Raw genomic sequence first — 15,977 nt, forward strand, 5'->3', positions numbered from 1 at the left:
AAATGTATTATACCATATTCATTATGCATAAGTAATAATAACTATATCGTTCTCTTTCTATATGGTATCACTAAGTGCTTGATATGTACTTATTATTTTAACTTTTATAACAACTCTAGAGGTAAATGTCATTACTCTTTCCATGCAGATGAAGAAACTGAGATATTAGTAACCACCAAGCAAAAACCTATAGTAGATACACAAAAGGTAACGAGAAAAGAATCTAAGCGCGCTGCTAAAGGAGAGTCATCAAACCACAAAGGAAAAGAGAAAGAGAAGAAGACATGAACAGAGGAGCTAGAAAATGGCTAGAAAACAATGAACAAAATGGTAATAAGCACATACCTATTGATAATTTCTTTAAATATAAATGAACTAAATTCTTCAACCAAAAGACATAGAATGTTGAATGGATTAAAACAAGACTCGCCTATACACTGCCTGTAAGAGACTCACTTCAGATGTAAGGACATACACAGAAAGTGAATGGAGGAAAAAGATATTCCATACAAATGGAAACCAAAAGCTGTGGTAGAAATACTTATATCAGACAAAGTAGACTTTAAAAGGCTGTAATAAGAGAGAAAGAAGGACACTACATAGTAATAAAAGTGTCGATTCAACAAGAGGCTAAAACATTTGTAAGTATTTATGCACCCAACACAGGAGAACCTGAATATATAAAGCAAATATTAACAGACCTAAAGGGAAAATAGACAGCAATACAATGATAGTAGGGAACTTGGATACACTGCTTACATCAATGGATAGATCATCCAGACAGAAAATCAATAAGGAAACATCAGCCTTACATGACACATTAAGCCAGTTGGACCTACTAGATATATATAGAACATTCCATCAAAAAGCAACTGAGTACACATTCTTCTCAAGTGGATTTGAAACATTCCCCAAGACAGATTATATGTTGGGCCACAGAACCAGTTTTAACAAATTTTAAGAAGGTTGAAATCACATCCAGCATCTTTTTTAACCATAATGGTATGAAACTAGAAGTCAATTACAAGAAAAAAAATGGAAAATTCACAAATATGTGGGCATTAAATAACATGCTATTAAGCATCCAATAGGTTAATGAAGAAATCAAAAGTGAAGTTAAAAAAAAGAAAAAAGCTACCTTGAGCCTGGCTGAGTGGCTCAGTGGGTTGGAGCATTGTCCCATGCACCAAAGTGTTGAGAGTTGGATTCCCAGTCAAGACACGTGCTGGGTTGTGGGTTCAATCCCATTCAGGGCATGTGTGGGAGGCAGCCAATCAGTGTTTCTCTCTCACATCAATGTCTATCTGTCTGTCTGTCTGTTTGTCTCTGCCCCTCTCTAAGTATATCCTCTAATGAAGATTAACAAAAACTACCCAGAGACAAATGAAAATGGAAATACAACACACCAAAAGTCATTGGATATAGCAAAACAACTCTAAAAGTAGTTCGTAGCAACAAGTACCTACCTCAAGAAACAAAAACACAGTCTAAAATAACAACCTAACTTTACACCAAAGTTAGTAGAAGAAAGGAAATAAGAAAAATCACTGAAGAAATAAATAAAATAGAGACTAAAAAAACAATAGAAGAGATCAATGAAATCAACAGCTGTTTCTTTGAAAAGATAAACAAAACTGACAAACCTTTAGCTAGACTCATCCCAAAATTAAGGGTTTTACGGAGTATTTTATCCATTGTCACAGTATTTCATGCAGCATAATCTCTGTGAGACATACTTGATCTTAAAGGGAAAAAAGCATGACTGTTGTCTCACTCACAGAACTCAATAGCCTCCCATTGTGCCTGAACACCCAGACATCTGAGCTTGACAGAAAAGAGGAATTACCTACTGAAGTCTTAGTTACTGTGCCATATGGGAGGAAACATCCTGTGAGTTTATAGTGCCAGTTTATAGAAAACAAAACAGCCTGTGTCCATCAGTAGATGAAAGGATTAAAAAATTGGTACATTTTCAGAGTGGAATACTAGGCAGCAGAAAGAAAGGAGGAATTCCTACCCCTCACAGCAGCATGAGTGGAACTAGAGACTATTTTGCCATGTGAAATAAGCCGGTCAGTGAAAGACAAATACCACGTGATCTCACTTGTAAGAGGAATCTAATGAACAAAATAAACTAATATGCAATACAGAACCAGAGACTTGGAAACATGGAAGACTGACAGCTGCCAGAGGAAAGTGGGAAGGAGGAGATGGTGGAAAGGAAGGGAAGGGATTAGTCAAAGAACATGTATGAATGACCCATGGGCATGGACAATGGTGTGGGGATGATGGAATATGGGACCAGGGAATGGGCTGGGCAGAGGAGGTCAAAGGGGGAAAGCTGGGACAACTGTAATAGAATAAACAAGAATAAAAAAAACTGGCCAAAGAGGCCACAGGACAGGCAGAGGGACATCAGTCTTACCTGTGAACCCTGGAGCCACACCTGTGCCAAGGAAGTTTAGTTATCTCCTCTTAATTTATCTAAAAGCTTTATTTACTGCTACGCTTTTGATAAAAGTACTGAGGTTTGCACTAAGGGTCCAGTGCCACAGGTGCGTCATGTTGTCCCAGTAGCATTTGCTAAATCACTGCTTCTCTGTTGAAAGCACAGAAGAATCAAATGGGGACTTTTGTTAGAATGCAGATTCTGATTCCATAGTTGTGTGTGTGGTGGGAATGGACACTAAAATTGTGCAAAGAATAGGTGGAGGAAATGGACTTAAACCACTGGAAAATTTCCTGCATTGTTTGACCATTGCTAAAGAACTCATTGAAGTGAGAGTTTCGTAAGTTCAGCAATGCAGACTTTATTTTCTAGAGCAGGAGTTGGCACACTTTTATATAAAGGACCATATAGCAAATATTTTAGGATTTGCAGGTCCTCTATGGGCTCGGTCTCATATTTTTCTTCTTCCTTTTTTACAACCTTGTAAAAATGTAAGACTGGCTCATTCATTCTGTGGAATAGGGTCACCCTTTCCCCAGAGTAACAGCCAAAGGAATAATGCAAGTAGTGCATACACAAAAAAATAAAACTCAAAATATAATTGTGAGTATGCCTTGTAGCATGACTGGCATGGTCAATGTTAGCCTGACGAATCTGTTGTTATGCACTAGGTGCCTACTCTGTGCCGGACACCAGGCCACTGTGGTTTTCGAGGAGAGAACACATGGTCACTAACCTCATGGCTACACTCTCTCACTGTCACAGAGGAGCCAGAGACAAGGACAAGGTGCATCCCTGTGTGATCGGGATGTAACACTGGTGGAAACGTCTTTCCACTGGGGCAAAGATCAGGGCCCTGATGCATGTTCTCACTCCTGGAGTCAGAGCCCTGAAGTCCTTACAAATTTTCAAGCTTCTTGAGAATCTGCATATTTTCTAAATGCCAAGGTGTTATCTGCCACCTCACCTCCCAGAACAAGCAGGTCTGAGCCTTTGCGAAGTGGAATATTTGTACAAGCAAGGGGCACAAACAGCAGCCTCGGAACTCTGGTCTGAAAGCCCTTTCAATACCCACACTCACAAATGTTTCTATGGAGTAAAAACCCAGACCACCCCTCACTCTCTGTTACACCACAAAAACACAACTCTTCCACAAAAAGCAGAGTGCACATGCCAACCACTGGGAAACAACAGAAGCATGGTGAAAAGTGGGTGCTGGGCAGTGTTCTAGATGTACACAGTAGCTGAGTGATCTGTCTCCTGGCACCGTCCCACAGCAGATACAATCAAGTCTGACCTTCAGAAAAGTGACAAATTAGGACAGACCATGGGTTATTCAAGTTCACATGTAAATGTATAGAAGCACAGAAGGTAAGTAGGAAAATGGGGAATAAGTTGTATTTCTTCAAGAGGGGAGTGGTGAAGGGAAAATGCAGACAACTTAATTAAACCACAATAAAATAATTTTTAAAAAAGTTTTATTTCTTCAATCAAAGACATTATCAAAGATGCTTAATCATATTAATAACAGTTTTTAGGAGAAAGAAAAAGACTGGAATACTCCACTAAACTGAAAGATTGAAAAGTGAGTCCTGATTTCAGGAAAATCAAGAAATGGGTAAAAATGAGCTTTGGACTTAAGTATCAACTAGTGAATTTCAGAAAAAAAAAAAGTGTTGGAATTGATGTACCACTAACCACAATGATAAAGCCTTCAACTGCTCACTTTTTGCCTGGCTTGGCTCTACACCATTCCTGTAGGTTCAGATCCATGAACTACCCCATTTAATGACCAAACTTAAACACAACCGAAGTGCAACCTTCTCAAATGACACCGGCCTTATGCAGTAGTAACTGTTGTGCATGTCTCACCTGCCTGCTGCTCTCTGAGTTCCCTGAACTTAGGGGTGATGGCTAACTGCCATTTTTTCCCCTCCTCGGTGATGATTATCGGGTCCAGAAAATAGTTATTCTTTCCAGTGCATGCAGACATTTATTCAGCCAGCATTAAGTGCCTAATACATGCTAGGTGAATGACACAGTATTTGTACTGTATTGGATGATGACCAAAGTAATGATAATAGTAGTAAACATAACTTGATGAGCAAAGCACTGTGTCAATCACTTTCTACTCATTATTTCATTTAATCCTCACATCCTCACAATCCTGGCCTCACTACTTATCTGCTCTGTTGAGCAAGTGACTTAACCTCTCTGAGCTTCCATCTCTTCATCTGTAAAAGTGGCTAATACTAATATTAATACTAATCTCTGCAGGATTTTATGAAGCACAGAGGCACTGTATATGCAGCATACACAACTCCTTAAAACAATACATAACCGTAAACTGCTCATATGCAATCTCCCCAGTCTTACTTCACACCCTACAGAGGACAAACTGGTCACTCACACATCTGACAACAATCAGTTCACATCCCATCAGCTCCCAAACCTTAGGAGGTAGAGTTCCTGTCTGCCTTGGAGACCCCTTGTCTAGACGTGCTGCGAAGCCTCGCCTGCACATCCATTTCTCCTTTGCCAGTTGACAATGTGAGGCTTTGTCAGTAGAGGACGCCAGAGGGCCGCGACGATGCAAGCAGGATGAAGTGACTTTAAACAAAACAGGTAGGTCAAATCGAAAATAAATAGAAAGCTGGTAAATATGAACTTTAGCATGTAGATATTACTTTAAATGCAAATGGACCAAATATTTTCAAATTAGACATATTTTCAGACTGCTTTAAAAAAACCGATATATATTGCTTAACCATTTTGCAATATATAAATATACCAAATTAACATGCTATATACCTTAAACTGAAAAAATGTGTCAATTATATCTCAGGAAGTCTGGGGGAAAAGAAACATGCCTTCATATGAGGACAATAGACTCATAAGGAAGAAAGAATGAAAGACATGTGCCACACAAACTAAAAGAAAATTGTAGCTTCATAAGACATTTGTCAACATTCACCAGATGCTGCGTCATAAAGGCAAGCTCAAAAAATCCAGACTGGAAATCATTTAGGCTATATTCTCTGGGTACCGTGAAATTGGCTAGAAACCAATCTTGAAATAAGTACAGTGGGGAAATACCCAACTACTTTAAAATTAGCATACACTGCTAATTAACATATTAAACAAAGAAAAATAAAAATGGAAATTAGTATATATTGAACTAAATAATGATGAAAATAAAACATTATCAGTGCTTGGGGGGAATTCATTTCCATCTTTCATGATGAAAATGCATATGAGAAGAAAGGCTAAAAATTAATTAGCTAACCTCCCATCTCAAGGAGCTAGAAAAAGAACTACAAATGAAATCCAAATATAAGTTGAAAGAATAAAATAATAAATATAAGAACAGAAAATAATAAAATAATAAATTTATAAGGGAGAAAAATCAACAAAACCAAAAATTCATTCTTTGAGATAATTAATATACAAATCCTTAGCAAGACAGATAAAGAGGAATAAAACACAAATCACCAATATCAGAAATGTAAAGGTGAATATTACTACAGATTCTACAGTCTTTTAAAAAGATCATTTTAAAAATTACAAAAATCTTTATACCAATAAACTTGACAGTTAAATGAAATGAACAAATGTCTTTAAGAACACAAATGACCAAAACTGACACAAGAAAGAAAAGTCGGAAGTCCACTATCTTTCAAAAAAATTGAATCTATAATTTAAAACTTTCCAAGAAAGAAAATTCCAAGATTTACTAGTGAATTCTTTCAACATTTAAGAGACTAATACCAATCATAACAAACTCTTCCAAAGCACACAAAAAGGATTAGATTTTTCTGATTCATTTTATGAAATCAGAATAAACTCAATACCAAAAATAATAAACACATTACAAGAAGGAAAACTTATAAACCAATCCTTCTTGTGAGCATTGTGGCAAAACTCCTAAATAATATACTAGTAAATTGAATTCACCAACATGAAAATGATAATACATCACAATCAAATTGTGCTTATTTTAAGAATTCAGTGTTGGTTTAGCATTTGATAAGCTAACAATGTAATTCATCTTATTAATAAAATTAATGGGAAAATGATTTGATTAACTCGATAGATACAGCAGTAGCATTTTATAAAAATCGACCATCAATTAAAATTAAAAATAAGGCCCTGGCTGGTGTAGCTCAGTGGATTGAATGTGGGTCTAAGAACCAAACAACCGCGGTTTGATTCCCAGTCAGGGCACATGCCTGGGTTGCAGGCCAGTTCCCAGCAGGATGAGAGACAGCCATACATTGATATTTCTCTCCCTCTCTCCTTCCCTCCCCCTCTAAAGATAAATAAATAAAATATTTAAAATAAATAAATAAATAAAATTTGAAATGAGCCCCTATTAAACTAGGAATAGAAGTGAACCTCCTTAATGTGATAAATATTATTCCCAATAAAAGAAGAAGCAACCTACAGCCAATGTTGTCCTGAATAGTGAAATGTTAATATCTTGCTCCCTAACATTGGAAATGAAACAAAAATGTTCACTATTACCATTTCTAATAACCATTTTACTGGTGATCCTGGCTAGTGAAGTAAGTCAAGAGAGACAAAAAAAAGGCCAAAGGACTGGAAATGAGGAAGGAAAACAGTGATTGCCTGCCGACTACATGAGTGTGTAGATGGCAAATCTAAAAGAAATCAAAGACAAACTGAAATAAGAAATGCACAAAAATTCAGTGCATTTCTCTATATAAGCAACTAGAAAATAATTTGTAAGGACATTTTGAAAAATCAAATACATAGTAATAACTCTAATGAAATATGTATAGGAAAACATTATCTAGAGAAACTGAGGGTGGCCTAAGTCAATGGAGGTTATTCCATGATCGTGGGTTGGACAGTTCGACACGACAAAGATTTAACCTTGACCTCTGCAGGTTCAGTGGAATCCCAGTCAAAACCCCAGCAGTGTTTTCCTACAGAAATTGACAGCCTGGTTATAACACTTACATGTAGGACTTAACAGAAATTAAGACTTACCATAAAGCTATAACATTTGAGTATGAAATTGGCACAAGAATAAACAAATAGATAAACTGAACTTCATAAAGCCCAGAATAGACTCCAGGAGAGACCCATGAATATACAATCACCCAATTTATGACAAAGTTCATCTGTCATGCAGTGGGGACAGGCTGGTCTTTCCAATAAATTCTGATGGATCATGTGGGTGTCTGCACAGAAAAAAATATTTTTTGAATCCTACCTCACATGACACACAAAAATATATTTCAGATGTACTGTAGATTGAAATGGTTATAGTAAAAAAATAAAAATTTTAGAATCAAATGCCAAAAAGTATCGCCTTAGAGTAGGCAGAAATTTCTTAAACAGAACACAAAAAGCACCAACCATAGAGAAAAAAGGATGAACCACATTACATTAAAATGAAGAATTTAAAAGGCTTCTGTCCAGAATAAACAGAGAGCTATAAGTTAACAAAAAGAAGGTACTCAATAGAATAATGGGCAAAATATTTTTTAATTCTTCACTCTTAATCAAGCGAAACAATGCCCAACATCATTAGTCCTCCAGGCATCGAAAACTAGGAGCTCAGGGCCACGCCAGGACACACCCACGAGGAGGGCTAATCCGAAGAACCCCTCGTGTTGGCGGGAGTAACCGAGCTTCCTTATACTGCTAAGGGAAGGGTAAATCGGCCCAGTCCCCCCGGAAACTGTTTAGTGGTATGTCCTAAAGATGAACATAGAGCCATACCACATTACCCCGCAATGCCATTCCTAACTATAGCCCCACATGCTTCTACACACACACATATGTTCAAGAAAAGACATGCACAAGTTTTCAAAACACTAGTCAAAAGAGCCAAAAATGAGAAATACCCACGTTTCCACCAACAATATACAGTAATGAATAAAAACATCATGGTATGTTCTTACAGCAGTTGCCTTTGGTGGGAATACTGACTCAAAGGAGACTCAAGCTATTCTCAGTCTTCACCATTCCTGCTCACCCCCCTTCCCCTGGCCAACCGACCACCTACACATCCCTCGGAGCCAGCCCTTCCTCTGCCCTGGATCAGAAGCCCCTCATTTCTCACCTTCCTTCCCGCACCAGCCCCTCCCTGCCTCTGAAGTCTTCTCCTTGAATGCTTTCTCCATACGGACTACTGCAAGTGCGTATTCAAAATAAACACTGGGCATGTCCACCGCTGTGGGCAGATGGGCCTGTCCACCCCTGTCTAACACCCTTTAAGGGTCCCCAATGCCCCATCACTCTAGACAGATGCACAGAGCCCTTTCTAAATGATCGGCCGCTGCAGACTCCTCCAGCCTCAGCATCTGACTCTCTCCGCCATCTCCTCTCTTCCCATACGGGCATGATCTCCACACAAGCCTGGTTTCCCGTCTCTCTCTACCCCTGTCACACGTTCAGGCCCCTGATAGGCCTTCAGCCTGAAAGAGAACCACCCCCTCATTTCTGCTGTCATACACTCTCATGTTCCATGAACATGCCCCATGTTCAGCCCTTATTCCCACGTTAGGATTTGGCTCAGGTGTCATCCCACCAGGAAGCCTACCCCGGCCTATCTTCCACTCCCAGACCTCAGTTAGATGCTTTCTTTTTTCATTTAAATTATTTATTTACTATTTTTGAGAGCGGGGAAGGGAGAGAGAAAGACAGGGAGATAAACATCAATGTGTGAGAGATACCTTGATCAGTTGCCTCTCACACGCCCCCACCAGGGGACCTAGCCTGCATCCCATGCATGTGCCCTGACCAGGAATCGAACCAGAGACCTTTTGGTTCGCAGGCTGGTGTTCAGTCCACTGAGCTACACCAGCCAGGGCTGCTTACTGGTGATTTTTAATCCTAGAGGGTTCTGACATCAAGTTTGAAATCTAATATTTCAGGAAAATCTTCCCCCTTTTCTGTTAACTCAGTCCCCACCCACTGAGTTGGAATATTTGTGATGAAGTACAGCTATACAGGTGAGTTTATAACCTCCCTTTTATTAATAACAATAGCTAATATTTAATGAACAGTTTCTATGTGCCAGGCATTGTTACACTAACTTGATCCTATCCTCCTAACAATTCATTGAGGTAAGTACCATTACCTCCATTCTACAGATGAAAAGCTAAGGCACAGAGTAAGCAGTTAGTTCCCAATTATATGGCTGATGTGGGGAACCTGGGTTTTGAACCAAGGCAATCTGGCTTCAGAGCCGGTTCTCAATACTATCTTCACCTCCAGCAAACAGGCTGTAAGTGGGAAGGGCGAAGCATGCAAACTTCCCCATCGGCATCTCGATTTGAGTTTCTTGAGATTGAGCACTAAGTACTAAAAAACCATGGCCTAGGAGGTGTGGCCACTGGACAAGACAGGATGACACCTGCCTAGGGCTAAAGTGACAGCCACACACCGTTTCTCTTGATGAGATTTCTTCCAGCTGCTCCCTGCCATCCCTGGAATGTGAGATGCCATGGATTATGTGGGAAGCAGAGGAGACTGATGGAAGGAGACTCAGGAAATTATCACCACATTGGAGATTAGGAAATCTGTGTAAAGCCTCCCTCGGAGTCACAGTTGATTTCCATTAGGTGGGGGACATCATTCAGTTAAAAAACAAAAAGTCTTCTAAGATTCTGTCCACCCAGCGTTCTGTCTTCCTTTACCCCAGGCCTCTCGAGAGCGCAGGGAGTGGGTCCTAATCATGGCCACCCCCGTCGCTGTTGAAGGCGTCTCCCAGGACGACTGTCATTGCCCTGTCGTGGGGACCCTTAAACTCAGGAAATTGTACTACTTACTTCTCTGTTTCTAGCACCTAGAACATGGCTTAACACAGAGAAACTATTGATAAACATTTATTGAGTGAATAAAATGAAGACAGAAAAGGGTCTAGGAAGAAGGAAGGAATGGAAGGGGACTGAGCTACAAAGCGAGGAAAAACACTGAGGAATGAGGAAGAGGACTAGAGGGAAATTGGGGTGTGGACACAAAGAGGACCTAGGTGAACTGGCTATTTCTGACCTCTGACTCCCACAGGTGCCTGGGTCCTGCCTATAGCCCCAAGCCCAGTGACCATCTCACCCCTCAGGTATCCACAGAAACAAGTCATGAAGAGGTTGTCACTAGCTCTTAAGGGAAAGGGGAAACTGAGTGGGAAACCCGCAGAGCAACGAAGTCCAGCAAGCCCGTAACCCAGGCAACCCAGTCTCCAGAAATGTCCCCCATTTCTGAGCGGTCGGAGGTGGAAGCCCATGCCTTCTCTCCACTGCACAGCTCTCTGCACTTGGTCAGGCCAGCCCAGGCTCCTGAAAGCCGTGCTTGTCAGGTCCTGGGGCCCAGGCAGAGGGAGCCTCAGCCATCCCACGTTCCTCCCAGTGGGCCAAGCTGCTGAGGCCTTATGGTCCTGTCTCCTCTCCAGGCCTTCCTGGGAGAGCTCCCTCACCCAGGAAGGTCCTCTTACCTCCCAACCCCCTGTACCCTGATGTGTCAGTTTGAGCCACACCTCCATTCCTCACTGGGCAAGTCAAAACCCTCCTCCATTCTCCATCAGTACAATACCTTGGACAAGTTGCTCAGCCTCTGTGTTGATAATTAAGAGCTGACCATGGAGCACCTACCCCATACCAGGTCTTGGACCAGGTCCCGGCAAACAACATCTGGAAAGTAGGTAGTATCAGCCCCATGTTACATACAAGGAAGTTGGGGCCCAGTGCAGTGAGGAACTTGCTGACGGGCTCACATCTTCTAAGTGCAGAGCAGAATTTGAATCAGGACCCACCGAGTTCTAGCGCATGTTCTCTCCAAGTTGCTGTTATTCTGCCTCAATTCTCTTCTCTGTAAAATGATACAAATAGTCCCTTAATAACCTTAACCTGAGATTGCTGGGAGAGTTAAATGAGACAATGTGTTGAAATCCCTGGCACAAGTCTTGGCCATGCCTGTCGACTGTGAGCTCCTTTCCCTGAGTCCTGTTGGCCTTTGGTTCCCCACCTACTCAGAAAGAGGAGGTTGGCCCCTGAGGCCCCTCCTCATCAGCCACAGGTCAGCAAAACCAACTGTTGACTTCAGAAATGTGTGAGGTTAAACAAGATCATTACTCAATTATATGAACTACAATTAAACAAATTACATTACATTCAAAGGTCAATGGACCCTGAAGGCATCGTGCTAAGTGAAATAAGCCAGACAGAGAAAGACGAATACTGCATGATCTCAGATGGAATCTCACAGGTGGAATCTAAAAACGTCGCACTCATAGAAGCAGAGCAGACTGGTGGTGGCCAGGGACTGCGAGGGAGGGGTGGGGGAGACGTTGGCTAAAGGGTAGAAGCAGTCATGAGATGAGTAAGTTCTGGGGTCTGATGTGCGGCGTGGTGACAATAGGGAAGGATATGGTACTGCATGCTTGAAAGGTGTTGTGAGAAGGGGAAAGCTAGGGCTGCCTGCAGTTCTACCAACCTGGGACTCTCTAATTGGCCCCAGGCTGAGAAGGCCTCTGGGAGGGCCCTGTGGGAACTGGCTCTCATTTGCTAAGATAGGCACCCCAGAAACTTTTCTGTGTTTGTGTCTGGGGAGTGAGCAGAAGGGACTAGCAAGAGGTGGTAATGATGCTAATGATCAAGTTGATCTCGGTGCTCCTTTGGGACAGTCTCACAGAACTTTATGGTTTACAATGCACTTTCATGTATATTTTCTCTCCAGGTCCTCCCAGCACTCCTTGTGAGGCAGGTGTTATGGTCCCCATTTTATAGATGACGACAAGGATGACGACCGAGACTTATCAAGCACTTGTCATGGGCCAAGTCCTAAGGGAATCATTGACACTGGTTTTGGTCCCCTCACTGCTCTCAGAGTCAGAAGGGGCCTTTAAGGTCAACATGAGGCTGCGGGTGCAGGCCACAGAGGGTAATAGAGCAGGAGTGGGCATTGGGGCCACTTCCTCTTATAAACTCCTCGTGCCTGCTGGCCTTCTAGAGCCTGGTTCCACATGCACCGCTTCCATTTAATGATGTAGGGCTACTGTGCCAGCCAAATTTACGACTTGTTAAATCAGACAACACCAAGTTAATGGCAGGAGTTCAGGTCACATGGCAATTTGGTGATTCCTAGTTAAGTGTTCAGTCTCTACTGAGGCCCAATAGAAAGAAAGCCAAAAAATATTTCCCCAAAAGGCAGTACTTACCCTCCACAGATAGCAGGGCTTTGCTCCAAAAGCATGAGGGACAGGCTGTGATTCACCGATAGGGGCCCGTCAAAGGCTCCGAACAATAATAGCTCTACCTGCTGCTGTCACCGCACCCGCAGCATCATGTGGGCCAAATGGGAGGGCAGCTTGCACAGCAGCTCGGACCTGCTGTTGGACCTTCTCTCATCCTGGGCTTCACTCAAGACAAGAGGCTCTTCAGAAGGTCACTCAGTGAATGTACCAGAGCAGCACACCCAAATGAGGATGATGTTGCCTCCAAAATCCGAGGAGACACACCGGGCATTGTGGGTCTGTTCTTGGTGGTAGAGGGGCTATCTTAACATGCCCCCCACCCCTGGACTCCTAGACATTTTACTGAGGGGGGAGGTCCCTGGACCTTTGTTGAGTTACTTTTCATCCTCTGACATGCAAATGCCTTGGCACAGTGACTTATTCCTGTTTGTCAAGTCCAAGCAGCATAACATCATCAGCATAGCGGACCGGTGTGATATCTTGTGGAAGTGAAAGGAAGTCAAGATCCCTAAGGACTAAATCATGACCTGGGGCTAGAGTGTTACTGGGAGTAACAGTAACAGGATATACCCCTGACGTAGAATAACAAAAAGGGTACTACTGGCCTTGACAACCGAGTGCAAACTATCTCTGGGGTCTTTACTAAGAGGTATTAAAAGAAAGGTGCATTTGCAAGACCAATACCAGGTGCTGGGGTCTGGCTGGAAGAATTCATTTTTCTAGAAGGGGAGTGAGGCCAAGAAGAAGATGGGGAGATGCAGAAGATGAGGCTGGGGGTGGGACTGAGTCACTGTAGTCATGTCACCAGGTGCCAGAAAAGTGTCCATTTGCTCAAGAATTGAAACCACATTTGGAAACACAGCTACAGTTGGAGTCATCGCCTTGCTAAGTCTGCGATAATCCACTGTCATCCTCCAAGATGCACCTGTTTCCTGCACAGGTGCGTTGAATGCGGATGAGGTGGAAGCATCACCCCTGCATCCTCCAAGTCCTTGATGGTGGCACTAATCTGCAATCCCTCCAGGAATATGGTATGGGTTTTGGTTTACTATTTTTATATTTAAAGACAGTTTCTAATGGCTTCTACTTGGCCTTTCCTACCACGTCACAGGTCAGGGGTCACTGTGGGGATTTCCGGTTCCTGACTATCTATGTCTGTTTCAGCTGTGCATTCCAGAACCAGGGACACAACCACAGGAGAGGCTCAAAGACCCACTTGCACCAACTGTGGACCACACCTGAGCTGAAACTTTATTGATCCCCTAACCTCCATCAGCCCCTAAGCTGATTGGCGTACAAGTGGCATTTTGAGTCTCTAGAAATGAATGTCAGTTCCAGTGATACCTGAAAATTCTGCTTACATCCTTTTCCCCAGTGCACAGTCACCCTGGGAGAACCTCCACACTCACTCCTCCCTCTCAGACAGAGCCCTGATTCTGGTCATCTCGGCAGTCGTGTGCTCAAGGAAGTGGCCACCTCCCTCGCCCCCACGTGTGAATCCCGGTTGGTCTGATGTGGGTGGTAGTATTCTTCTTCATGCCACCAGTTGGTTTCAACAGGCATGTGACCTTATCCTGAAGAATCAGCCTGTGTGAAGGCTGCTGGGGGCCTCTGGGGAAGGTTTCTCCTCACTTACAAAACAGACACATGAGGGGGGAAAAATGCCCTGGTTTTGCTTGATGTTGTCAAGTTGGCACATGGTGCCCAGAACTGCTTCGCTCATTATGTGACCATAAAGGGTCCCACGTGACCACCAGCATTCTGAGGTTGGCAGCTTTGAGGCTGGACGACACCAAGGGCTTTGATGATGCTGTGGAATCTCTGAGTTGACTGACCCAGAGCTACCGCACTTCCAGGCGGCTGCTTTGCCTGACTGATGTCTCAAACTTCACATGTACAAAACCAGCTCCTGATCTTTTCCCCCAAACCTGCACTTTGAACTCTTTCCCACGTCAGTTGACATCATCCTTCAGTTGCTCAGGTCAGAAACCCTGGAGTTTTCTTGGAATTTTTGTTTTCTCTCATTCCACGTTCAAACCTTTAGCAAACCCTGTCAGCTCTGCCTTTAAAACACAACCAGAAGCCACTGCTCACAACCTCTACGAGTACCACCCTAGTCCAGACAGCATGGGCTCTCCATTCATCACCTGGATCTTTGCAGAGGCCTCCTGACCAGGCTCCCAGCTGCCCCTCTTGCCCCCAACACCCTGTTCTCCATGCGGCAGCCAGAGGGATCCGTTCAGAGGACAGCTCCGATCGTGTCAGCCTCTGCCAACCTCCTTCAATGGTTTCCCCCTCTCCCTCAGAGCAAGAACTAAAGTCAACCCAATCACCTGCAAAGCCCTGCATGATGTGGCTGGCGCCTCCTCACCTCCCTGACCTCCACTCCTACTACGCTCCTTCTTACTCACTTTGCTCTAGCCATGCTCCTCCTGTTCCTCAGAGAAGCCAAGAGGCTGCATGTACTGCTCCCTCTGACCACTGAGCTCCTTCCCCCGCGCTGGCCCATGTCTCCCTCCCTCCCCTGGTGCACATCTTTCCTACAAATGTCACCTTCCAGGGAGGCCTTTCCAACTCACCCTACTCCAAATCAACCGCTCCATCGCTGGAACCCCCTCCCCCTCCCCCACTCTTGTTTTCTTTAGCTCTGTAGCAATGGTCATTTTCTAACATGCCAGGTATTTTACTTACTTATTTGGTTTATTACCTGTGTCCTCAAGGCTTCTTGAGAACAGGAATTTTTATCTGTGCTGTTTTTAAGTGGTTATGTGTGAAAATGAACACCAAAAATAAAGATAGAAATCAAACTTTTAGGCTAGGGGAAGTGTTTACAATGTTTATAGATGAAAAATTAATATCCATAGTATACAGTATAAATAACTGGAAAGCATTATGCTGAGCAAAATAAGCCAGGTGGTGAAAGACAAATACCATATGATATCACCGTTAACAGGAATCTAAACAACAAAACAAACAAGCAAGCAAAATAGGACCGATGACACTCAAATATGGAACAGGCTGACAGGGTCCAGAGGGGAGAGGGGAGAGAATCATAGGGGAAAAGGGGATGGACTCACATGAACAAGTATAAAGGGCACATGGACAATAACTAAGGGTGGGGGACGGAAATGGGAGGGAGGTGGGGAGCACTGGGCGGGGGGTGGGCAGGGCTGGGAATACAAGACAGAAAGCTCTACTTGAACAAGAATTAAATTAAAAAAATAAATAAAATAGCTTTGACAAATCATGCCCTGCCTGGTGTGACTCAGTGGATTGAGTGTCAGCCTACATACAAACCCAAAG

Source organism: Sturnira hondurensis, unplaced genomic scaffold (assembly GCF_014824575.4).
Source record: "Sturnira hondurensis isolate 20B ecotype Veracruz unplaced genomic scaffold, ASM1482457v3 Scaffold0021490, whole genome shotgun sequence".
NCBI lineage: Eukaryota > Metazoa > Chordata > Mammalia > Chiroptera > Phyllostomidae > Sturnira > Sturnira hondurensis.